A 26,750-nucleotide genomic window follows, 5' to 3' on the forward strand; every position below is an offset into this window, starting at 1 on the left:
CTTAATAAAACACAAATCAATTACACTGAGTCCACATTTTTTAATAACACTTACGTCTTGGAGATTCAGTGGAAGTACGCTTCCTTTCTGTAGTGTCACCATAACCTAGAAACGACCAGGACGCTAACCTCATAACAGACGATCTTGAGGCGACAAATAGTAGATGAAACGATATGCTACCAAACGTTACGAGTAATTGCCTATTACTTATACATAGACATTTTTGGATAGAGAATTTCTCTGTGATTCCTGCTGATTTTTGTGGTTTTCTTTCTCTTTAAGTGCTCAGGAAATATTCATCGCCTTTTGCAGTGTAGCATCTAAAACACAAGTATTTCACGTTAACTGATACCTTAAATTTCATAATATCTCATACTTGATCGTCTAGTGTACATTAAATTGTATGAGAGTGGGAATTCTTTATCGGAACTCTGTTCTCTCTAAATGCATTAAAGATAGAATCCTTTTCTCTTCTTGTTCTCTGCAACAGATTCCTTTCCGTAGGCTATATTAACCACAGAATAGCTTATGCGCAAAAAAGGAAAACTTTTTAAAATATCTAAGGTCATAAGTAATAAAATTTTGTTTTTTATCTCGTAGATTGATCTATATAACCTCAGATTCATAAAATCAGTCATATAGCTCGACATATAACAATTGATTGATGCCAGGAAGTCCATTAGTCTTGTATTACTATGATTCGGAGAAGAATTTTAGAAAACGAAAAAGTTGGCTAAATTGGTACAGTAGTTTCCGTTCTATAAGCAGCAGGTTTCGCTGTTCGCTCGCACCGGGAAATAGAAACAGAGGCGGCTCCGCAGCCAATTTTATTAGACGACGCGGCCGGCCGCGGGTGCAACAGAACCCATGTGGACGGGTGGAAAGAAATGTGTCAGGCTTCATAATACGTATTTATATGTGTCGTGTATTATGCATTTCTTGTACGTGGATGTGAATCTGCACATGAACTTTCCTAATCCTCCTCACACCTTTCCGTAAAGCGTGGCCAAATCTTTGTTGGGAAGTGTTTCTGTAGTATAGTAGTGCCAACCTTACTCCTGACTAGGGGATCAGAGAGACAGCACAGACAGGTAAAAGTCAAACACTTTCCAGTGTCACAAGATTTGGGGTGGAGACGTTGGTCACGGCCAAGTGGTTCGACCACCCCCTCCACCGGGGCCCAGGAAGACCTCCGGGTGCCCGCCATATTCTAGGAGTGTTACAGAAGACGGGTAAGTGAGCAGACGTGCCCTCAGTGCGTCTGTCTCAATGTTCACGCATGGAAGAGAGGTATTTGAATATTTGTACTAATTCTTCTACTTCCAGGTTCGGATTTTGTAAGGAAATGAATGATCTCGTTAATTTAGGAAATTTGACCCCCTGTGTTGCATCTGGTCCTCAGTTTTCCCGTTATCCTCCTTATATAGTGGATGTCCTGCGTAAAATACTGGGAGACTTTGGTGGTATACATTTGGCCAACGCAATTCTGTCTTACCCGTAGAAATGTGCTTGCAGATTAGTATATAATATACCCGAGCTATAAGTTGGAAAATTGTAATATCTTTAAACTGAAACAATTGCTGCTATTGCTATAAAGTCGAGTGATAATGTTTAAAATAAATAGGAAATCAACTGTCATCAATCTTTAACATACCATAAAAATCACAAAGAATTTATGTTAAAGGAATTTATTTTAAGTAAAAGCTATAGAATGCAGGGACCCACACATCAGCGTGTGAACCCTCCAGCCCCTAGTATCGTAGAGAAAGGACATGCTCTCTAGGTAGCGCTCTCAAGCTCCCCTCCCCAATAATCCGTTGCGCAGTTTTGATTCAGGGCTTGACGACATCAACTTTCATCGGGCGTCCCTAGGCAAGGAGGTAAGACGGTAATCTTTCATGGTGTCATGTATTCAGCTACTGTTCCTTTTCATAATGTCCGTCTGTAATTTCACCAGTTGAGATGGCATTGTGGAGTTTATGCACAATCCTCTGGGTACGATGTCAAACAAAACGTGTTGCGCTAACAATAGCTAGTTAATACTGTCACATGTCGTATGGAAAGAAATCGATATTCTGATGAGCGATCGTCTAATACCATATAGGGGTTATGTAATATTCCACTAAATATCCTCCGATGTGTTATTGTTGAAGGACCTACTGTGATAATCCAGTGGGCCACCTGTTACTTCAGGCTGTTTCAGTTACACTGGACGGTAGATAGCCTGAACGATGACTGTAGGGGATAAGATAGGAGCTATGTGTCAACAGATTTTGAAACCGAATTCCAACAGTTCAGCTGTCGTTTCTATTCTCCATGATTGCTCTCTGTCTTTTCGATATCGCTCCTTCCATGACTGACCATTAGCCTGAAACATATTTCATGAATTCATCTGCGGTACGGGAATTTAGCATTATGTTTCTCCACCACTCGGAAATTCGACATACAGAGAAGAATATGTAAAACTAGTTTTACAGCAACGCAAGGATGCTTCACCAAGAAGTAATTTTAGACTTACACCATTCCTGTATTATGCCCAGTGTTTTTTGTATATCACTACAAATTATTCAGAAACGTAAAATGGTGCAAGATCTCTGAAAGATGAGTAATATGGTGTCATAAATAAGCTCTGTAACCTCACGCTTTGAATTCCCGTCTTTTCCAGCAAGTTGGGTCGTGAAACCCAGTTTCGAGAGAGGGCGTGGGTATCGGAAAACAGACAGACGCAGCACCATGTCGAGGCTGTCTGTAGAACTGTAATTCCATCTTGGGCTGGCAACCAGCACTGGGTCGCTCTGAGCAGCGACTGACAAACTGACAAGTCCTGGTGTGACGCTGGGGCCTTGGGTAGCATGACAGCGAATCTTGTTATGCATCACGCACGCCTGACCTCGTCTCGTGGAAACCAGCACTTCATCGTCGTGGGAAGCAGCTGACACGAGAAACTGAAGGCATGAGAATGATAAGTGGATAAAGACCACTTTTTTAATTTGAATTATTAGCAGAAAATACAATTAGAATGCATGCTCCATCTATTGGTGTGTGAATGTTGCTAAAATACCTCCCACAGAAGGCGCTCGATGGCTCTGCAAGTTATCACCTCATAGATATCCACTTTTCATTGAGAATGAGAAGTGGACGAAGACCAGTTAAATCCTGTTCTCACTCTGAATGTGATATTTATACCATGGCTACATTTACGTGTTCCTCTGATGAAAGTGTTGATGATCCTAGTTATGTTTGGAAGATTTTAGTGACAGTAATGTAAATGTTATTCACGAATCTCCTAAGAAAGCCTAGAAAAGATCTAGAAATGTCGCACAATGGGAACAAGTCAACAGAAAACAACGCAATAATGGACAAGCCTACATGTCCACCAGTGGAGAATTAGTTCCAGAACAGAAATCGTCAAGTATGGGTTTAGAACCAGTGTATATTTTCTTGCTTAACTAATGAACGCAAGATGTATATGTACCATGAAGTGACGGGAAACAAAGGCCGTAATGACACAATCTCATTTTTTAAACATTATAGAGATAACATTATACCTCCAGAGGTACAAGCTTTGTATCTCTACAGCGACAGCTGTGGAGGTCAGACTAGGAACCTACTCATGGTGAAGTTTCTATCTACGTTAGCTGCTAGTGGAAAATTTGACAAAATAATATATCACTATCCTGAACGTGGCCATTCATTCTTACCTTGTGATAGGGCGTTTAGACTTATTAAGAAATTAAAGAGAAAGAAAGAGTATGTCTTCTTCCCAGAAGCCGGCCGCGGTGGTCTAGCGGTTCTAGGCGCTCAGTCCGGAACGGCGCGACTGCTACAGTCGCAGGTTCGAACCCTGCCTCGGGCATGGATGTGTGTGATGTCCTTAGATTAGTTAGGTTTAAGTAGTTCTAAGTTCTCGGGGACTGATGACAACAGATGATAAGTCCCATAGTGCTCAGAGCCATTTGAACCATTTTCTTCCCAGAAGATTGGTATTCTCTAGTAAGGAGTGCCCCAAAGCAATTCCAAATGGTCCTTGCGACTCAAGATTTCATTAAGGATTTCAAAGCCCACCTGTAACCACTTTTTAAGGAATCTGTCAAAAATTATAAACCACCATTCACAATATCCAAATATAGAACGTTTGTATTTTCAGGAGGTAGTATTTCAGTGTCTGAACCACACAGTTCGTTAGTAAATCAGAAATTTGTCGCTTTGAAGAAAGAAGTGCATCCTAATGAAATTAATTTGTATTTAGCTACAAATTTATGCAATTCACCATTGCTAATAAATCAGAAGGAACTCGATGATATTATGATATTGGAAAAGTTTATTCCTCCAAAGCAGTGGTATGACCCTACTGAAAAATTGGTGTGGATGATGAAAAGAATTAATGAAAAGGCTACCATGTATAATAATGTGCCTTATATTTTCTAATTAATTTGTTAATTTTTTCCATACAGCCACATAATACACTCCTGGAAATTGAAATAAGAACACCGTGAATTCATTGTCCCAGGAAGGGGAAACTTTATTGACACATTCCTGGGGTCAGATACATCACATGATCACACTGACAGAACCACAGGCACATAGACACAGTCAACAGAGCATGCACAATGTCGGCACTAGTACAGTGTATATCCACCTTTCGCAGCAATGCAGGCTGCTATTCTCCCATGGAGACGATCGTAGAGATGTTGGATGTAGTCCTGTGGAACGGCTTGCCATGCCAGTTCCACCTGGCGCCTCAGTTGGACCAGCGTTCGTGCTGGACGTGCAGACCGCGTGAGACGACGCTTCATCCAGTCCCAAACATGCTCAATGGGGGACAGATCCGGAGATCTTGCTGGCCAGGGTAGTTGACTTACACCTTCTAGAGCACGTTGGGTGGCACGGGATACATGCGGACGTGCATTGTCCTGTTGGAACAGCAAGTTCCCTTGCCGGTCTAGGACTGGTAGAACGATGGGTTCGATGACGGTTTGGATGTACCGTGCACTATTCAGTGTTCAAATGGTTCAAATGGCTCTGAGCACTATGGGACTCAACTGCTGAGGTCATTAGTCCCCTAGAACTTAGAACTAGTTAAACCGAACTAACCTAAGGACATCACAAACATCCATGCCCGAGGCAGGATTCGAACCTGCGACCGTAGCGGTCTTGCGGTTCCAGACTGCAGCGCCTTTAACCGCACGGCCACCTCGGCCGGCACTATTCAGTGTCCCCTCGACGATCACCAGTGGAGTACGGCCAGTGTAGGAGATCGCTCCCCACACCATGATGCCGGGTGTTGGCCCTGTGTGCCTCGGTCGTATGCAGGCCTGATTGTGGCGCTCTTCTGCACGGCGCCAAACACGCGTACGACCATCATTGGCACCAAGGCAGAAGCGACTCTCATCGCTGAAGACGACACGTCTCCATTCGTCCCTCCATTCACGCCTGTCGCGACACCACTGGAGGCGGGCTGCACGATGTTGGGGCGTGAGCGGAAGACGGCCTAACGGTGTGCGGGACCGTAGCCCAGCTTCCTGGAGACGGTTGCGAATGGTCCTCGCCGATACCCCAGGAGCAACAGTGTCCCTAATTTGCTGGGAAGTGGCGGTGCGGTCCCCTACGGCACTGCGTAGGATCCTACGGTCTTGGCGTGCATCCGTGCGTCGCTGCGGTCCGGTCCCAGGTCGACGGGCACGTGCACCTTCCGCCGACCACCGGCGACAACATCGATGTACTGTGGAGACCTCACGCCCCACGTGTTGAGCAATTCGGCGGTACGTCCACCCGGCCTCCCGCATGCCCACTATACGCCCTCGCTCAAAGTCCGTCAACTGCACATACGGTTCACGTCCACGCTGTCGCGGCATGCTACCAGTGTTAAAGACTGCGATGGAGCTCCGTATGCCACGGCAAACTGGCTGACACTGACGGCGGCGGTGCACAAATGCTGCGCAGCTAGCGCCATTCGACGGCCAACACCGCAGTTCCTGTTGTGTCCGCTGTGCCGTGCGTGTGATCATTGCTTGTACAGCCCTCTCGCAGTGTCCGGAGCAAGTATGGTGGGTCTGACACACCGGTGTCAATGTGTTCTTTTTACCATTTTAAGGAGTGTATTATCTGATGCATATTACAAAACAATATAAGTTAAATAATTCAAATCGGTGGTGTTTCAGTTCACACATCAGTGATTTTGTGGTGGAATAAATTCTCAACTTTGATTGAATATGAGAACTGGATAAGTCCATCGATATTTCCTGTTAATAACTTACTTAAGTCTGGAATAATATTTCTTTTATTACTAAAAAATGATAAAAGATATCGATAACATTGCTGACACTACAAAAAAATTGTAAATGGTGAACTAAATTAATTTTTATAGTATTCCTAGATTTTGTCAGACGTAGTGAATTTGTCTTTATCCACTTATCATTCTCATGCTTTCATTTCTTCTAATTACTTTCACGTAAAATTACCTTGGCCAGCTAACTTGGGAACCGGATCGTAAAAGTAATATGTTATATTTACTTGTCACCAGGAATCCCGAACTTAGTTGGCGTAGAACAAGAAATCAGTGATCATATCGGCATACCAGCGCAGAATACCAAAGTGATCGCCCCCTCAGCGATCGAGCACGTGAGATTGCACCTAAAACAATCGATCCCAGACTGGTCACGATGGTGCGTCCATGCACCTGACTCCGCCGTTTCCGCCAGCAGCAAATACCAATCAGGATGAACGTTGCTTCAGTGGTTCACGGGTATCGCATCGGATAGTGATGTGATGGCTGCAAATTGCGCAACATTATCGAACGCGATGTCCGTCAACCACTGAAGCAGTTTTTAGGTCCGGCACGTCTCAAACAGGCAAACTGTTATTTATTTCTATCCATAGGCGTAATACTACAGTGTTAAATAATGTCGCACCACGGAATATATCTAGTAGAGGGCCAACCATGACCCATTCTCCTCTCAGTGTTGGTTGCAGAAATTCCTAAGAGCCTGTAGGCTAATAAGAGCATTGTTTATACAACTGAGAACTTCCTACACGCCAGTCGAACGCGACAGAAAGAGCACCAGGTTCTGTTCGCGCTGCAGTAGGAGTTTAAGAACAGTGTGTTCCCTCCATATTTTATCAGGTGGCGGGCCAGTCTTTAAGACTAAAACTCGCCATCCGGGCATCGGACAGTACCATACGCCACAATATCGAAAATCCTGACTTTCCTTGATTGACACGAGAGTCCCACGAGGGTCACTCGAGTGTCTCTACATCCACGCATTCGTGGAAGCCTGGGACTTAATCCCCCGAGTAGCGAGCTGTCTGTCCCGTTCTTAGCAGCGTTGTGCACCTCAAACGATACTCCAACTCCCGGGGAAACGAACTGCAAGGTTTCCCATAATTATCTTGGCTGAAGCGAGATAAGTTGAGATAGAACACACCGGCACTTCTTATGAGACACAAACTCAAAATCAAGTACGGTAATAAGAGATCAATATATTGATTAGAATCATGTGTCTCGCATATTTCCAGTCATGATAAGAAGCAGATAGTGTCAGCTTATTAATAGAAGAAGGCAGGCCAGGCTCCTTGTAACGTTTCAAGATATTTCAGCTTAGCGAGGGAGACAACAAACATATTTCAGATTACCTGAGCGGCCAACGTGAAAACTCTTCTCCAGCTCCGAGAATATTGAGCAGCCATTAACAAAGATCAGGATCGTTGTACAATCGCTTTGGATAGGTATGTCCGAGAATATTATGAACGATGGGAGACATCCGTCGCTGTTCGACGGCGGTGTTAAAAACATGCCACGAAAGCAAAGGGAGCTTCACTGCAAATTTAAATGTAGTCAGAGCTTCACACATAACGAAAAACTGAACAAAACCAAAATAAGCTCAAGGAGAGAAATGCGTCAACAGTTCAACGAATTCGAAAGTAAAACCGACGTAACAGAAAATAGTAACCAAGTTTGGTCTTGTGATAACCGTATCGAAGCCATCTGTCCACGCACTCTGTGACAATAACGACCTCGAAACAGAATATAACAGAGAGAATGACGAACGATAAACCTCCTTTTCCAAAGCTGTTTCGTTGAGGCAAATGGAACTGTAGTTCCTGCTTTAAATAGTCGTACCAACGTCAGAATGACTGTTATCTAGATAAGTAACTATGGGATAGGAAATCAACAAAAAACTGAAATGAGGATAAACCGTCGGGCATCATGTGATACCAATGCGAATCCACATAATATGAAGGGATATGTTCCTCTTCTACCAGCAGTGCACTGTAGGTCGCTGGAAAAACGAAGCGTTTCTAGAGATTTTAAAAACGCACAGATCATCTCTGATTTCCATATGAGACGTAGAACTGACAAACTATAGTCCTACTCGTATACACGTGACGTTGGACTGCTGTAGAATTTTGTAAAATGACATATTACCGCGTATTATGACATTTGTCGAGACCTAAAATCTGTTTACGAATAAAAAAGGAGTTCCGAAAATAACGAGCGTTTGAATCTCAGTGTTGTGTACATAGTTCCCCATAGTCAGCGCGTACACAACTTTCCCACTAGAGCGCGCACCGCTAAGCACAACAGTGCAGGCGCAGCACTCATCCATCTCCGCACTACGAGATGGCGTTGCCTTAGAGACGGACCAAATTCTGCTTCCGCCGATCCGCGTATTAATATGTAACGTAGCCAATGAGATTGCTGCTAACGTAGAATCTTTTCTCCTCGCAGATCACTCTCGCGCAGTGATACCTGAACGCGCGAGGTATTATAACGAATGTACAGACCTCCGATCAGTCAGTGTGCATTTATCTGCACCTGTCTGTACCAGTCTACATTAGTCTGAACCAGTCTATTGTCAAGTTTCAGTCTGCCCCTAATAAGATTACCATATTCCTGTACATAGCCACGAAGATAAATGAATAGACACTTTGTCAAGTATCTGAGATATGTGAGAATAAGATTAATGTACCAAGACCAAAGGAACTTCAGATTGTCAGTTTTGGTCACCGTCAATCTGCTACTCTAAGCATGCAAGTGGCATTTCTATCGTCTGACCTAACGGCAGAAGATAAACACGCCACAATAAGACCACGAGACATATTGCTGACACTCGCCTACTTCGTTAGAGCGACAAGTCAAAGAATCTGATGGTGTGTGTACCGAAGGTCTTACAGTAAGCACACCACACTCAGCCAGCTCTCTTCGCCCACAATACCCAGTAGATACGGCCTCCTAGGCTGACGACATGTTCGTAGAATTCTTGAAGCCATTCGACACGTATCCACACTGCCTCCTAATGAAGAAATTACGAGCTTACGAAGTACCTGAGCAGCGCTGTTATTGAACCGAAGAGGCGGTGGCCCACCACTGTAGTGTTGCCTAGCGTGGTTTTTTAGGCAGAATTCTTTACAAGTCTTTAATGTGCCAACCTGCTGTGATCCGGAACTCAATGTGTAACATCGATTACATGTGTAGTAAAGGACATCTGGAAATGATGTGTGAAGTCTCAAAGTCGATCACGCAAAAAATTTGTAAAACCATAGCTGCAGTCTGATGCTACTTTATTTTTTATTGTGATTGTACACTGCAGCAAAAAAAAAAAAAAAAAAAAAAACAGTACACTATTTTAGAGGTTTGCAATTCACTCAAGATTTGTTATTGCAACAGTGCATGTGGAGTATATGAAAGGACTACATTTATAGATCAGTAGCACAAGCGGTTCTGAGGTAGCAGGTATTGATCCACGTTGCAACACCCATATTATTACGTGGTGTAGCCTCCATGTGCAGTCAATGCAGGGGCTTACTCAGGCATACAGTCGATCGTATAGATCGGAAACGTTATGCCACCCTGCTCGATGTGTTCACGTAGTTCTGTAAGAGTTGTTGGTTGACGAACGGCAAGAGTCTCTTCACATCTCACACGTGTTCGATTGGAGACAACTCCGGAGAGCGCGATGACGAGGGATATTGCTGAAAGCCTTGCGCGGCACGTTGACTTTCTCGGGCAGTGTGTAGGTGAGCATTATCCCGTTGGAACAATACACCATCCTCGTATTGCGAAAACGGCGAAACATCGACTCTAACAACCTTCTGCACGCGGCAGGCGCTGGGTAGCGACCTCCACAGAAATACCAAACGTGTACGAGAGTTGTAGCATATAGCACCTAAGACCATAAGGCCCGTGATATGGCAGTGTATGCCTTGGACGAATGCATTCTACGAGACAGCGCTCACCAGGTCTACGTCGTACGTGCGAACAAGCATCACTTGCGTATAGACTGAATCGGCTTTCATCACTGAAGACCCTTCCACCTCCCAAGTGATCTTCTGACGCCAACAGTCATGCCGTGCAAGTCGATGCTGCGGCATGAGTGGAAGACGGGCAGGAGGTGTACACGCTCTTAGTCCCACTGTTAATAATCGAATCGAAAACAGTCACTGCTACGCATAAAGTACGACGATCTGGCAGATGTCCGTGCTGGTCGGACGTCATAACATCATTTACATGTGTCACAATGTTGCAAAAGTTACGCAGCCGATCCAACTTGTGTGAAAGGACAATCCCGCCATTTGGAAGGCCACAGTTTAAACCCTTCCATACTTGCTCAAATGGCTGTAGGAAGCACGAGTGCCTGCTTGCATCGCACGTGTGCACCGCTCTGACCCTTCTGGCTGTGAGCATTCCCTATTAAAGGGTACACAAATAGCGCTCTAGTAGCTATGCCACTATGCTATCTGTTGTTGGATAACGTTCAAACCACTATCAGCACATCAGCTATCCTTCATGGGATGAAAATCGACTTCGTCTTTCCTGGTATACAATTGTTGAGTAGCAGTGCATTTTGTACCCAATACCATCCTCTACGTCGCACCAGTTACTGGGGCCAAATCTCGGTGACAGATAAAAGCTGGTAAGGTTCATTCTTGTCGGAGTATCCATACAATGATACGTCCATCGCCGGCCGAAGTGGCCGTGCGGTTAAAGGCGCTGCAGTCTGGAACCGCAAGACCGCTACGGTCGCAGGTTCGAATCCTGCCCCGGGCATGGATGTTTGTGATGTCCTTCGGTTAGTTAGGTTTAACTAGTTCTAAGTTCTAGGGGACTAATGACCCCAGCAGTTGAGTCCCATAGTGCTCAGAGCCATTTGAACCATTTGATACGTCCATCGCGTTGCTGTGTAAAGGACGTGGACTGTCCAGAAAAAAAAATTACATGGTTCCAATGTTGCCATTGACCACAGCACTTCCAGGATTCCTCTTTCTACTAGCACCGCAAGGGATGTGATAACAGTGGCCGCTTAACTGAGAGCCCTTGGTTCTTCAGGCATTGTCGGGAAGTCCATGAGTATATTTTTCTCACTGAAAACAGTTTCCCTCAGTTTGTTTAGCTCCTGTACGATCCTGCACGACTGGGCGAACAATAGGCCGATCCTCTCGAGCGCTAATCGCGTGTAGTTATTGAAATCTTATATCGCATTGGAAATGACACTACTTATTTCATTGATTCCAAAATCACATGAGGACCATGAGATCCTTACCTAGAACGACCATGGGACAATAAACTGCATAATTAATAGAGCTCATTCCTGCTGCTTTAGAAACCATACAGCAGCTGGTAGACGTCCCTCCTTCTTACATGATGCATAACACTTTTTTTAAAATCGTCAATCTTCTGACTGGTTTGAGACAGCACGCCATGAATTCCTCACCTGCGTCAACCTTTTCCTCTCAGAGTAACACTTGCAACTTATGTACTCAATTATTTGCTGAATATTCCACAATCCCTGTCTTGCTGTACAGTTTATACTCTCTGTAACTCTCTGTAGTACAGTATAAGCTATTCCATGACTGCTTAACAGACGTCCTCTCGTCCTGTCCCTTCTTCTCGTCAGTGTTTTCCATGCATCCCTTTCTCCGATTCTGCAGAGAACCTCCTCATTCCTTATCTTATGTGTCCACCTAATTTTCATCTGTAGTACCACATCTCGAATACTTCTTGTCTTTTCTACTCCGGTATTCTCACTGTCCATGTTTCACTACCAGACAATGCTGTGCCCCAAACGTACTTTATCAGAAATTTCTCCCTAGGTACATGTTTGGCACTAGTACAATACTTTTGGCCAGGGAAATCCATTTCATCTGTGCTAGTTTGTTTTCTATGTCCTTGCTCCTTGCTCCGTTTGTCATGTCTGTCCTAAACTTCATCTACTCCGGGACCATCAATCCTCATGTTAAGTTTCTCGCTTTTCTCATTTCTGAAGCTTCTCATTACTATCGTCTTTCTTCGATTTACTCTCAATCTGTATTCGGTACTCATTACTGTTCATTCCATACAGCAGATCCTGTAATCTTTCATCACTTACACTGAGGATAGCAATGTCATCAGCGAATCTTATCGTTGGTATCCTTTCACCTACAATTCGAATTTCACTCATGAACCTTCTTTTATTTCCGACATTGCTTATTCGAGGTATAGATTGAAAAGTAGAGGCGAAAGACTACATCCATGTCAAACACATTTTTTAATCCCAGCACCTCGGACTTGTTATTCCATTCTTATTTTTACTTCTTGGTTGTTGTATATATTGTATATTACCAATGTTTCCATAGGGCTCACGCCGAATTTCCTCAAAATTTCGAACATCTCGCACCATTTTATACAGTCAAACCCTTTTTCCAGGTCGATATATCCTACGAACACATGTTGATTTTTTTTTTTTGTCTCACTTCCGTTATAAACCGCAACATCAGAACTGCCACTGCATAATTTTCTTTATTTGCAGAACTTACAAAACGTTACTCGAACCTGGCTTTTACATATGGGCAGAGACGCATGTAGTAACACACTTGTGAAAATGACGTTATTTCATATGCAATTTAATTACCAACAATACATATGGGGTGTTTTACAATTCATGTTACATCCTTCTAGAGACTGTAGAGGGGACTTACTGGATTAAGTTTTACCCAGGAACCTGTGCTCGGAATTGTCATTCGACGACACTACAGAGGCCGGCCAGAGTGGCTGAGCTGGTCTAGGCGCCACAGTCCGGAGCCGCGCAACCGCTACGGTCGCAGGTTCGAATCCTACCTCGGGCATGGACGTGTGTGATGTTCTTAGGTTAGTTAGGTTTAAGTAGTTCTACGTTCTAGAAGACTGATGACCATAGCAGTTAAGTCCCATAGTACTCAGAGCCATTTTTTGACAATACAGAGCGCCAAAGTTATAGGCGCCAGCACCTGTAAATGTATGCGTACGCAGGGTGATTTCGTTTTGATGTTAGAAACTTTCTAGGCTGATGGGAAAGATAAATGTACGAATTTGATGGAAGGGTTGCTGTAAAGTAAGCGAAAAGCCGAAACAGTTCTGATGCCGCATATAGTGCAATACATATAGTGGTACTGTTGTTGCTAACACCGTAGCGCAGACAGCTTTCGGAGAAGGTAGTATGGCCAAAACAAGGCAAAATTATCCAGTAACGCGGGCTGTAAAATGTATAACTGAGGAGCTGTGAGCACTTGTTCATCTTCGCTATAGTGAAACACTTCTCCTCTTCTTAACAAGTGCTCATAGCTGTTACGGTATGCATTTTGAAGCCCTTGTTTAGCAGACAAATATCCATGTTTTGATTCATACTACCCCCTCTGAGAGTTGCCTCTCTACAATCCTAACAAGAACAGTACCTGTGCATGTCAGAGGTAACAGAACAGCTTTTGCGTATAAGTTACGAATCGTTACTTTTCGGTACATTGGACCCTTATCTCAAATTCGTACGTTTATCCATCATTCTAAAAATTTTGTAACATCATCACGGAACCACACTATGTATACATACATTTACAGGCGGCGGTGCCTATAGCTTTGACGCTCTGTAGTATTGTTGGGTGGCGTTTCCGGAGATGGTTTCCTATGCAAAACTTGATCTGCAGTGTCTCTGCATCCGGTATAGCCTTCTCTCTTATTCTACAAAGAGTGGTCCGGGAAAGCGACAGCTCTCTAAGAGCGCCTTGCTAAATGCAATAATACGCGATTCCGTGTCCTCTGGTAAGGGGGCCGCGTGTGACAGATTGGCCTGCCCTGCGCCACGCCTGCCGTTAGCGCACTCAGCGGATGAGCGCCGCCTGGAGCGCTGCCAGGCCGGCAACCCGCAACGCAGCCCCGGCGTGCTGTGGAGACCCGGGCCGGGCGTTGCAGTGAGATACAGCCCCGCGTGCAGCCACCACTTGTTTTTCCGAACTCAGGTAATTATCGGAGAACGTTTACTGCCAAGGGTTAATTCATCAGCGTCTGGAGAACAGGAAACGAGTGCCGTCGTCGCCGCTACTGCCTGCTTGTCCCTTACACACAATGGAGGAACTCGCGAGTGCAGCCTATCTAAAGTTTCTGCGCAGGTATACAGCCAGGGTACTGTCATGAAACTCTGTAGATGACCTAATACACCAATTTACAACGGGTGTTATAGCGAAGGATATGAACATTACCCAAGCGTAATCTTACGTGACGTGCATGATATTCAAAACAATATTGCGGCGCATGTGAATTTGTCGCCATGTTCTTTGGTAGACGAACGGATCGGTCAGTGCAGTAAGTGGCCTTCCTCAGGACGATGAACTGACTATCTCTTAAATAACAAAATATGCCGATAAAGCCTCTTGTAACATTTTGTGTACAGAAGAACATGACCACCAGTCCACATACACGGGATAATATTATGGATTGTTAATATTTTTTCCTTCTATTCAAGTGAACCCGTGCATCGACTGTGAATACAGCGAAATAATGCTGAAGGTTACGTTAAAAGTATAGTGTGTTGTACTGTAACAAGAAACACAGGGCACATCGTAATTCGGAATAACACAGACGCTGCAATATCGTATTTATCCACCTCAACTGGGCAAGCAACTTTTAAGTGAATTGCCTCCCCTGTAAATGGATGTACGAGTACAGTTTTTATGCACATGGCTGAGGGTATACGAAAGTTTGGGTGTGGCGCTGCGTAGTGAATGGATAGCCAAATTGTGAGGTGACCGCTTGCGGTAAGTGGGAAATCCAGTTTCGAGTCCCGTTGCGATACAATATTTCACTTTTGTCATTCCATTCTCCAGCTGATGGATGTCCTCATTCGCAATTGCGAATGCATGAAATGTATGGAAGTCTGAGTATGGCCTGGATCTCGGCGTCAGTCGCGTCCGGATAGCCGAATCATAGGGCGACCGCAAGCGATAAATAGGAAATCCGGGTTCGAGTCTCAATACAGCACAAATTTTTACCGTCTTCATTCCATTATCAGCTGATGATTGTTCGCATTCGCAACTGCGAATGCATTTCATCAGATTCTTTTTCTGTGTGTTGACAGTTGTTGGAAGCCACACTGATAATACCAGATTAATGTATGGCGATTGTGTTTAAATAATGAAAAGCCCAGAACAATGAGTGTAAGAAATAGAAGGAGGCCTATTTAAGCGTATTAACACAACGGGGATATGTGGTAAGTCACATCTCAATGAGATTACAAAACGTGTTTATTTATTCGTTGTTAACAAGTGACGCAGGAATTAATTGGCATCCGATGGCAACCTTCACCGCCGCACGAAAAGGTGCAACTGGATATATTCGCCACTGTGTTGACCACGTGGGGATAAAGGATATGGCAAGAGACAATTAACTGCTGTGACCACTATTCGTTAATAATGAGTAAAAGTCAAAATACGTTTTGTTTCACTATAACTTTTCAATTATTGTTTGAGACATCTATAAATAGCAAATGTATGGCACATATTTACAGCCACGATTGATTACAATATAAAACTGTAATTATTTCAAGTTACTGCAGTGCAAAATTTTTTACTTTAGTCTGTGGAGTAAATCTTTCTGATATGAGCTTCACGTGTTGGTAACGTGATTTGAAGTTATGTGAAAATTACCTACGAAAAGAACCAGCAAATAATTTGAAAATACTGATTTGAAGTCAACAATAATTACAACACTCAAGTAGTTGTGAAAGGCTGCCTCTGGTCACTGCATATTACGTACGTACGAAGTAAGCTCTGAATATTATGGATAAGACATTTCTGAATTGTGGAAAGTGGCTTATAGCATATCATTCATAAAGTGATCGTAGCGAGTGTATATTCCAAGAGCAATCTGCAGTTAATTGAAATTAACTGTCTCATGCATTAGAGAGTATTGGATTCAAGTCGCGATATTTAGCAGTTAATCCTACTTAATAGACATTACTACTATTCTGAGTTCAGTATTACATATTTAGAATGCGAACGACAGAATAGAACAGAACGTGGCCTGCCGGTGATCAATGCTTAAATTTGGTGAATATCCAATTTACTCGAACGTAAAAATCGCTTAATGCAGGGGTTGTGACATTTTAAGAAGTGGCAACTAAGATTTATCGCTTGACACGGTAACAACGAAAAATCAACAAAGTCGCCACAATGCATTACAAATCTACATTTGACTAAATATGGTTGAATACCTTAACAAATACACTCTAGATTTACTGTCCCTAGTACGACGCCAAAATCGGGTAAAACCACAAAACAATCAAATAATAATTAATTTCTTCTAGGATTTTCATAAGCATGGTGAGTGATAAAGTGAAGCGAAGATTCGTAGCTAAACTTACGTATTGCTGCTTCATTACGCTACTGCACATCAGAAGCCCATTCTGCGACAAATGGTGAACATGTGCAGTACATCACACCATTGAAATATTGGATCTAATACTTAGAAACAGTTCGAAATGAAAAGAATGGACAGAAAAAGCTTGTTCGGACGGCCATCCTCGTTAAAGCGCCCACTTCGGGCCCCAGTTCGGATCCACCTGCCGCATTGAAGATGGGGGCTGATGTGCCGATGAGCCTGGTTGTTGTTTTCAGTTGGTTTTCTACGTAGTACTGCGTTAATACAGAACTAATAACTATTTTACCATGTTATGCTCTTTAATATTACAATCATATGTGGGACCATAGTCTTACTACAACTGGTCATCTAAACAAAAAATGTAATAGCGATTTTGTCCGGAATTTTTCCAGACTTTATTATATTGCAGATCGCCCCTATTCTAGCAATTCAGGATTGTAAAGATGTGATTATTCTTACCAGAATCGACGAAGAGATAAACAGAATGTATGAGGACGTTGAGCGGGCAATACAGTACGAAAATGGAGACGAAAAGATAATAAAAGAAGAGCAGGGACCTTGAATTCTGCGAGAGAGGATGGAACAGAAGACAGAGTTATGGTACACTGCAGAAATGGTAGTAGGATCGAAAGAGCAGAAATAATTCTTCAGTTAGCAAAAAAATTATGTTAAATGCAAACGCATTGTACAAGGATCACAATAGGAGGAGGTGGTCTGGGAAAAGACCCGGAGACACAAGGATATGCCAGTTATATGACATCGTGATAAGACAGAACCTGCAAAATCAGACACTCAACTGTAAGACATAACAAGAAGCAGGTTTCGACTTAGTTACAATTTAGTTAGGATGAAGAATGGGTTACAGTTTAAGAGACTTGTAAAATGAACCAGTGTTTAAAAGGGAATACTCAAGTAGTGAGGAATGAAGATGTGCGCCTGAAGTTGGCAGTAAATGCTGTCATTATTAATATCACTCTAGGAAGATCAGTTGAAGTGGGATGGACAACCTTACAAATGTTTATTTCTGTAACTGGAGGGAAAAACATAGGTACAACAAGTTAGGTACGCAGAAACAGTGGTTACCAGAAGAGCGAACGCAATTGATCGACGAAAGAAAGAAATACAAAAATGTTGAGCAAAAACAGGCTCATAGCAGTAAGAATGAAATAACTAGACAGCACAGGGAAGTTCAAGTGGTATTTCTGCAGGGAAGGAATCGGCATATAAAAGTGTCAAAATAACCTTCGGTGAAATTAAAGGCAAAGCTGCCGCCATAAGCGTGGAATTCCACAGTCAAATCCCAAAAGAAAGGCGCAAATTTGTACAACGGAAAAATAACACAGCCAACCGGTTGCAAAAAAATTTTTTATGCATTGACCTAGGTTTCGACAGCTCTAAGCGTGTTTTTCATCAGAATGAAATTTTTACCACCGTAAAGTTATATTGCGAGAAGGCAATAGCTGAAGATTGGACCAGACGTTCTCAGATAAAAGATTAACAATTGAAAATATTCCACTCTTTGCTACCTATACCTTACAATGGAACAGTAACATATAACATCGGTGCGTGGGTGAACATTATCTTGTTGGAAAGGATCCCGTTGAATGCTACTCATGAATGGCAGCACAACAGGTCGAATCATCCGGTTGACGTACAAATTTGCAGTCAGTTTGCGTAAGATAACCACGAAAGCGCTCGCGCTGTCATGCGAAATCGCACCCCAGACCGTAAGTTCAGGTGTAGGTCCAGTGTATCTAGCATGCAATCATGTTGGTTCAAATGGTTCAAATGGCTGTCAGCACTTTGGGACTTAACATCTGGGGTCATCAGTCCCCTAGAACTTAGAACTACTTAAACCTAACTATTCTAAGGACGTCACACATATCCATGCCCGAGGCAGGATTCGAACCAGCGACCGTAGCGGTCGCGCGGTTCCAGACTGAAGCGCCTAGAACCTCTCGACCACACCGGCCGGCCAATCAGGTTGGTAGCAGGCCCTCAACTGGCCTCTTGATAACCAACACATCGCCATAGATCCCGCCACGATAGAACCAGATTTCTTCAGGAAACACAACAGACGTTCACTCTGCTCTCCAATGAGCTCTCACTTCTTTCATCAGAAAACACAACAGACCAACCACGTTCCCTTAATGAGCTCTCATTTGGCACAACTGAAGGCGAAAATCGCATTGGTTTTGGGTCAGTGGAATGTACATTACAGTGCGTCTGGCTCGGAGCTGTAGTTGAAGTAACAGATTTGCAAAAGATCGTTGTGCCACTGTGGTGCCAACTGCTTCTCAAATTGTTACATCAGAAACAGTACGATGCGCCAGAGCCGTACTCCGAACACGGTGGTCTTCCCTCTTTGTAGTGCCACGTGGCCGTCCGAAGCACGGGCTCCTAACGATCGTACACTCTCTTGACCACCGCTGCCGCCGATCATGTACAGTGGCTACATTCCTGCCAAGTCTTTCTGCAGTATCTCAGAAGGAACATACAGCCTTCTGCAGCCTCGTTCAAAGTGAGTGACGTGTTAATAGTGGAGTCTTTGTCGACTGAAAGATATCCTTGATTTACATCAACTCACCGAGCGAGGTGGCGCAGTGGTTAGCACACTGGACTCGCATTCGGGAGGACGACGGTTCAATCCCGTCTCCGGCCATCCTGATTTAGGTTTTCCGTGATTTCCCTAAATCGCTTCAGGCAAATGCCGGGATGGTTCCTTTGAAAGGGCACGGCCGATTTCCTTCCCCATCCTTCCCTAACCCGAGCTTGCGCTCCGTCTCTAATGACCTCGTTGTCGACGGAACGTTAAACACTAATCTCCTCCTCCTCCTACATCAACTCACAAGGTCAAACCTCAAAGGTAACTAACGCTAATTTTCGTCTTCATCCTCAAAATGACGATACTAGCTCCACTCTTATGTGACTGGCATGATGTCTGAATAAACATCATCTTTCAGTTGTAGAAACACGCCCACTAACTTTCCTTTAAGTCGCACAACTCCTTCTTGGTGCTGTGATAATTTTCCGTCATTGTATATTCATGAGTTGTAGATCGGTACGTATGCTACAGTATGCGCTACGTAATATGCTCCAATACGCCGCCCACAAAATCGGAGTTTTTGAGGGGCTCATGTCTTGGGTCCTGTAAGTTATAGAAAGATAGGGTTAAGTGTTCTGAGTAGCCCTTGAGACCGTACAGTACAGGATCAAAGTATGAAAATTTTCCTCCTCCTTAGGGAAATGGAGCAAATCGTTTGGTTGTTTTCGCATTTGACATGATCTACGATTTGCCTCAACGGGATTCATGGGGGGCCATTAGTTCGTAGACAATCCTACCATCGTCCAAGAAAAAGGTTATTATTACCAAAACTGAGCCGCGAATTACAAGGTAACTATACAGAGCAAATGGCTCAGATTTTTACTCTATGTCCCCAAGATCCCATTTTCAACTGACGTTGAAAAATTTCTTGATGCGTTTATCCGTTTCCCAGATGCAATTTACGCTACCTATTCAAGTAAAATACATGTCTAAAACCCGTTATGAAGCAAGACGTTGTACCTCATGATGCAGTCAGGCAAGTCTTCACATATTTTACGTCTTCATCTGTTTTTATTTTTCTTTTTACAGCTCATAAGTTGGTGATAAATCAAAACACATTACAAAGAAAAAATCAAAGGAAACAAAACGCATCTTTCTTTTTTGAGTTTACAACGATATCGTCCACCGGGCACTCTTCACAAAGAAAATGATAATGTGTTCTCGAATAAAAAGAGGGACAAAAAAGAAAATGTCCGTTGGTGTGTGTGCGTGTGTACGTGCGGTCCTCGCTGGCGCTTCTGCTCCGGGAACATTGTCTTATAGAAATAATGGAGATAACCGTTTTCTTGTGGCCAGCGAGTTACTTTTCACCGTGTTCAACATCAGCTGCTCATACCCGGGACATCCAGCTGGGCGGGGGATCTCATAACGCACTCGCCAGGAAATTAGAAAAATAATGTTGGTGTTTCAGGTTGCACGCAATCGCTGTATGTCGGTCACGCAGGTGGGAATGGAAGTCTAGCACATTCGTCGGGCAGTCGTGAAGCACGTAAGGTACCGGATGGGCTAGTATCCATGTCACCGTGATCGTCGTGGTTCTTGGGTGGTAAGTTCTGTCCGGAAAAAGAATAATGGCTTGTGGTCCTGCATGGGGAAGGAAGGAAATCATTTTCGTCACTGATGCCACACTTCCGCAGACGGGCCGCACATAAAACAGAGGGCGTCGTCAACTGTAACCTGACAAGCTTGACATAATGGGGAGTTCAGCATACTTATGGCGCGGAGACGGGATTCGGTGACTTGGTTACCGTATCTCGTCGTTCGTGTTTCTTTGTCCTTATGGTATGACGAATTGTCCGCAATGTCGCCGTCTAGTAGACTTTGGGTTGACGCACTTCCGCAGGATTGGAGGGGAAGCTACTCGTGAGTATACGATAGATGCTGCGTCCTGCCGACAGTCTGTTGGACCGGAGATCGGTCATAACGTTGTTATATTCGAGAAAAATATCTCTGATATGATGAAATGGTTGTGTAATGTTCTTCACCGTCACCGGTGCAATTCTGGAAGTTGCTGCCAGTTCGTCTGTCAAGAGTGCTGACAGACTCGGATGTTTTCTATCCCATATTTTCGGCATCGCGCTGAGACAAAGGGCCAACGTACGTTCGTGAGGGTGTACAAGAAGTGGATTCAGGGCGTCATATAGGATCTTGAAGAGTAATCTCGCGCTAACGAAGTATCCAGATGCTGCACATAGAGGAGAATACGTGACGCCAAGAAAGTATTTATGTAGATTAGCCCTTAAATGATGTCCAAGGCGCGTAATCTGATCGCTCTGACAAGATTCCGAAAGACTTGGGGCAACCTCTTGAAGCTGATCGCCTCTGTGCGTCTCACGTTGTTGGTAAAGACGGACCCCAGTCACGTTGTACTGTCCCGCGTTTGGAAAGGTGCAACGCATTCCAGTTCCAGTACTCGAAGCGGCAATTTTGTCTACGTTCATTGGGCTAACCTTAGCAGCGAATTCTCTATTGTTCCAGTCCAACGCCGCATTTGTGTCGTTGCAAGACTGCACCACCTGTAGTAGGTCGTCTGCACACACCTTGCGCTGAAAGCGTGTAAGCGTATCGTAAGTCCTGTCAAGTGTTGGCGAAGGCCGCTGAGAAGTGGTTCAAGGACCAGTGTATATAAGATCGTGCATAAGGGACAACTTCATCATATCGAACTCGTAATAGTAAAGGGCCCCACCAATTGGCCATTCGTAAGCACTTCGAATGTGGCTCCTAGTGGTATCCCCACCATCGTGGCGATATAGGGCTGCGGGAACCTCATTTGTGTCAACAATTCGGTAATACAGGTATCCTGTCAAAAGGTTCGGTCGAAGTCTATGGATTTCAGAGCTCCACGTAGTCCACAAGCTTTCGCCAGTGCGATCGAATCCCGCTATTCGCCGAGTGTTGTCTGGATGTTTCTATCGCCGCCTAGGGATATCTGATAAAATAATACCGTGCCGCCATCAATGTGGTCTTGTTCTTCTTCACGTAATGTATTAGGCAAATTGCCTGTTACGGTACCCATCACTTGCAAGGTCTTCCTATATTTCTTCTTCCAGAAAATATATGATTTAGAGCATTTACCTGGAATCTTTATCCACCCATCTGGCCTACATATTCCTTCTATTTTCTCTAATTTTCCTTTAGTTTTTCATTTAGGTTACGTTTTTCTAAAAGTTTCCCTGTATCTTCATTTATTTTTCAATCTTCTCTTGCACATCCTTCTACTATTTTTAGAAATCTCGTTTATTGAGACTGTATTCTACTTTGTTGGTGTCTTGTGGCCCATGCTTCACTTCCATAGGTATGGGTTGGTACTGCTATTGTATTATAAAACTTAAGCTGCGTTACTTTCCTAGCTTTATTCTGTCAAATTTTTACTATGGTTGCACATATGGAAGCACATTTATTAAATTTTTGGTACACATCACGGTTATATTTGTGTCGATGCCGCTTCCTAGATATTTACAATGTATTACTTGCTCGAAGATTTGATTGTTCAAGAATATTTTAGATCATAATGTGTCTCTGTACTGAAATGCCATCACTTTCGTTTCATATACCGACAATGTTAGGCTGTAATCTGTGGCTAACTGCTACAACTTGTAGACTCGTGTTTGAAGGTCATCTTCATTCTCTGTAATCAGGGTTAGGTCATCTGGATATAACATTACATTTAGTCTAAAGTCACGATCTAAAAGAACTGCATTTATGTTTAACATTTTCCATTTGCTGATAATTTCATTTATATAAGTACTGAATAGCGTTGGAGAAATACACCATACTTCTCAAACTTCTCTGTTTGTTTTCACTGGCCTTGTTGATATATTTCCCACATCTGTAACCATTTCGGTGTTTGTGTATAGACTCTCAATAACATTTATGTGGTGAGATGGACAACCTTGTTGAGCAATGATATTCCACAGCCTCTCTCTCTTCACATTATCGAAAGCTTTCTCCAAATTCACAAAAGCAAGATGGTTTTTCCGATCGAAAACTCTTCTCTCGTTTCCGTAACTTGTTTCAGTGTAAAATCATTGTCAATAGTTGATAGTCCTTTTCGAAAACCTAATTGCAATTCAGATATTAAATTTTCCATAACATTCCTAACTCTTGCATTTAGAATTTCGGCACATAACATATAGGGTAAATGCAGGAGGGCTACTTCTGGAGAGTTGCCACATTTATTTTTATCGCCATTTTTAAAGACTGATACTACTTTGGCTCCCTGCCAGTCTTCTGGTACCTCCTTGATTCTCCAACATTGAATAAACTTGTGGAAAATTCTTAGACGCAGGAATAGCCCTACATATTTCCACAGTTCCGTATTGATACCTCGTAATCGGTGTTTCTCCATCAGTTCTCTTATAGCAGTGTCGTCTAGCCGTTTTTTGTCATTTACTTTAGGTAACATAAGATTTAAAGTATCATCATAACACAATTTTTTAAAACGAGCTATCCATTCATCCTCTCTCATATGTATAGCACGTGTACGATCATTTTCTTGTCTGCAGAGATTTCATCGCTCTGTAAGTGTGTCCGCCATGTAAAATATGCTCTATGTAGTTAATAAAGCGTTCCCATGATTTTGGGTGCCCATTATGCATTGTTTCTCTCCTCTTTGTATTGATTATACTTTTCATAAATGGGATTATTAATGTAGGTCTTGAAATGTACTTGTTCTCATAATTACCATTTTCCATCTACTGCATCCAAATAGTTGCTCCTCTCGGTTTCCTTATCTCCTTTTCTTCCTCATATTCTCATTAGCAATATTCCATACGCCTGTTTTAAGTTATTCATTCTTCTCCCAAGTCTTTTACCGTTTCTAAATTTGCTAACGTATTTCCCAAACACTTTTGACAGAGATCTCTTATGATGTCAATAGTCTTCACGGGTGTGCCGCCGGATGACGTTGCGCAAATCCTACAATATTTCCGCGGAGCAACTGTCCGACATCAGTAGGTGGTTGAACCTCGCTGGTGACTAGGTACGACTGACAAGATCCGCATGTCGACGCCGCTGTATATAGAGCACGCGTGAAGATTGCGCAGGCGTGGGAACCACGCATGCGCAAAATATTTGCAGATAGATGGCGCCAGACTCAAACGCCCTCTGCCGGGAAACGCAGAGTGGCCGTTCTGTGCGTGCTCTGACGGTGTGTTTACTAACATGCTGCCATAGTTATGACGGGTCTATTATCGAAAGCTCTTTGCTTTCTCGTCGTGATTTAAGAGCAGCCAATGCAGGGTTCCAGGCTGTATTCAATTGAAATCCCGCATCCCTGTTGATAAGGTTATCAGCTGTACGGATATGTATTGCCTCCCTAATGACGCAATCCCAGAAAGAGGATGCTGGGGATAAAACTTCCGTCTTTTCATAAATCATGTGATGTCCTGTGTTCAGACAGTGTTCTGCAATTGCCAACTTGTCCGGTTGGCGTAGGCGTGTATGAAGGAAAGCGGATAGAACCTTGGGACACAGCGTATACCGCAAGTCAACGTATACAGATCTATATTTGCAGGGCACAAGCTGCCATCATCCAGCACAATGCGGTAGTGCATTACGTACGCTAGTTCGTAGAGCGCGTGTGGTATCTGACTCTGAAAGCGTGCCGAGTGAGATGCAACATTTGAAGACAGTCTTCCGTCAAAACGGTTTTTCTGAGAGACAAATACGTAATGCACTCAGGCCCAAGCGAGTTCAATCTATAGAGCAGAATGAAGATACGAAGACACCCACCACCTTGGCCTTCTTGCCGTACTTTGGTCCCACGTCGTCAAGAATTGGAAGAGTCCTCGAAAGGTATGACATCAAGTGCAAAACTGAGGAACCTGTTAGGTTCGGTTAAGGATGATCTCGGTCTGAGGAAACGTGGTGTGTACAAGATTCCTTGTCAGTGTGGGGCGGCATATATAGGTTAGACATGTCGCACAGTACAAGTACGTTGCGATGAACATCAGCGTCATACACGCCTACGCCAACCGAAGTCGGCAATTGCAGAACACTGTCTGAACACAGGACATCACATGATTTATGAAAAGACGGAAGTTTTATCCCCAGCATCCTCTGTCTGGGGTTGCGTCATCAAGGAAGCAATACATATTCGTACAGCTGATAACCTTACCAACAGGGATGCGGGATTTCAATTGAGTACAGCCTGGAACCCTGCATTGGCTGCTCTTAAATCACGACGAGAAAGCAAAGAGCTTTCGATAGTAGACCCGTCACAACTTTGGCAGCATGTTAGTAAACACAGCGTCAGCGCACGCCCAGAACGGCCGCTGTGCGTTTGCCGGCAGAGGGCGTTTGAGTCTGGCGCCATCTATCTGCAAATTTTTGCGCATGCGTTGTTCCTGCGCCTGCGCAATCTTCACGCGAGTGCTCTATATACAGCGACGTCGACATGCGGATCTTGTCAGTCGTACCTAGCCACCATCGAGGTTCAACCACCTGATGAAGTCGGACAGTTGCTCCGAGGAAATATTGTGGGAGCTTTCTAAACCGAGGCGCTACTGTCCAGTTAAAGCGGCTGATAGTAGTCGAATTGAGCCCTCTGCTGAAACTGTTAGCGAATTCACACAATTGATTTTAGACAATAGCGTGCGCGGGATACCGATCAGGCCGGAGCGTCCTGCGGAGCGGAACTCAGTTTCTTCTCTTTCTCGGAATCCAGACTTCGAGTAGCACCGACCTCTTCTTGGAAGGCAGAGCCTCTGGCTCTTCTTCCACAACCGGCCACCGGCCGTTACCCACTTCAATTAATTGTCCGACATCTTTGACTGGCCTAAACCTACCAACTTCCGACCGTAGGTGCACCTTTAGTACTCCGTACATTAAAATATATCCTCTTCATTGTACATAATTCCCTTTATTGTCTAACTGCAGCCCTGGATGCCCATATCAAATCCTGACCGCTCGACCACTTGCATACTGCCGCCAAGAGGCATATTTAACAAACTTCTTTCCCCTTCCCTGACATTTTATACATTAGCATTGGTGTCAGATGTTTGTCTCCCCATCCCCAAACCACGTCCCCTTTTACAATTGTTGTCAGAAGTGGGATGTAACAATTATATCCCCCTTCTCGGCAAGTACTCTTTTAGGAATACAGGTATGCATCAATGCAATAGGTCGTGCTACTGGCTGTTAGAGACACCAGTGTGTGCAGCGGTGTGGATCACCACCTCTGAAGGTCTCGCTATATGGTGGTACAATATGCAATGTCCGATTTTCATGAGCAATAAAAAGGGCGGAAATGATGTTCATGTTGATCTCTATTCCAAATTTCTGTACAGGTTCCGGAACTCTCAGAACCGAGGTGACACAAAACCTTTTTTGATGTATGTGTTCAAATTGGTTCTGAGCACTATGGGACTTAACATCTGTGGTCATCAGTCCCCTAGAACTTAGAACTACTTAAACGTAACTAACCTAAGGACATCGCACACATCCATGCCCGAGGCAGGATTCGAACCTTCGACCGTAGCAGTC

This window comes from Schistocerca serialis, chromosome 4, assembly GCF_023864345.2.
Source record: "Schistocerca serialis cubense isolate TAMUIC-IGC-003099 chromosome 4, iqSchSeri2.2, whole genome shotgun sequence".
Classification (NCBI taxonomy): Eukaryota; Metazoa; Arthropoda; class Insecta; order Orthoptera; family Acrididae; genus Schistocerca; species Schistocerca serialis.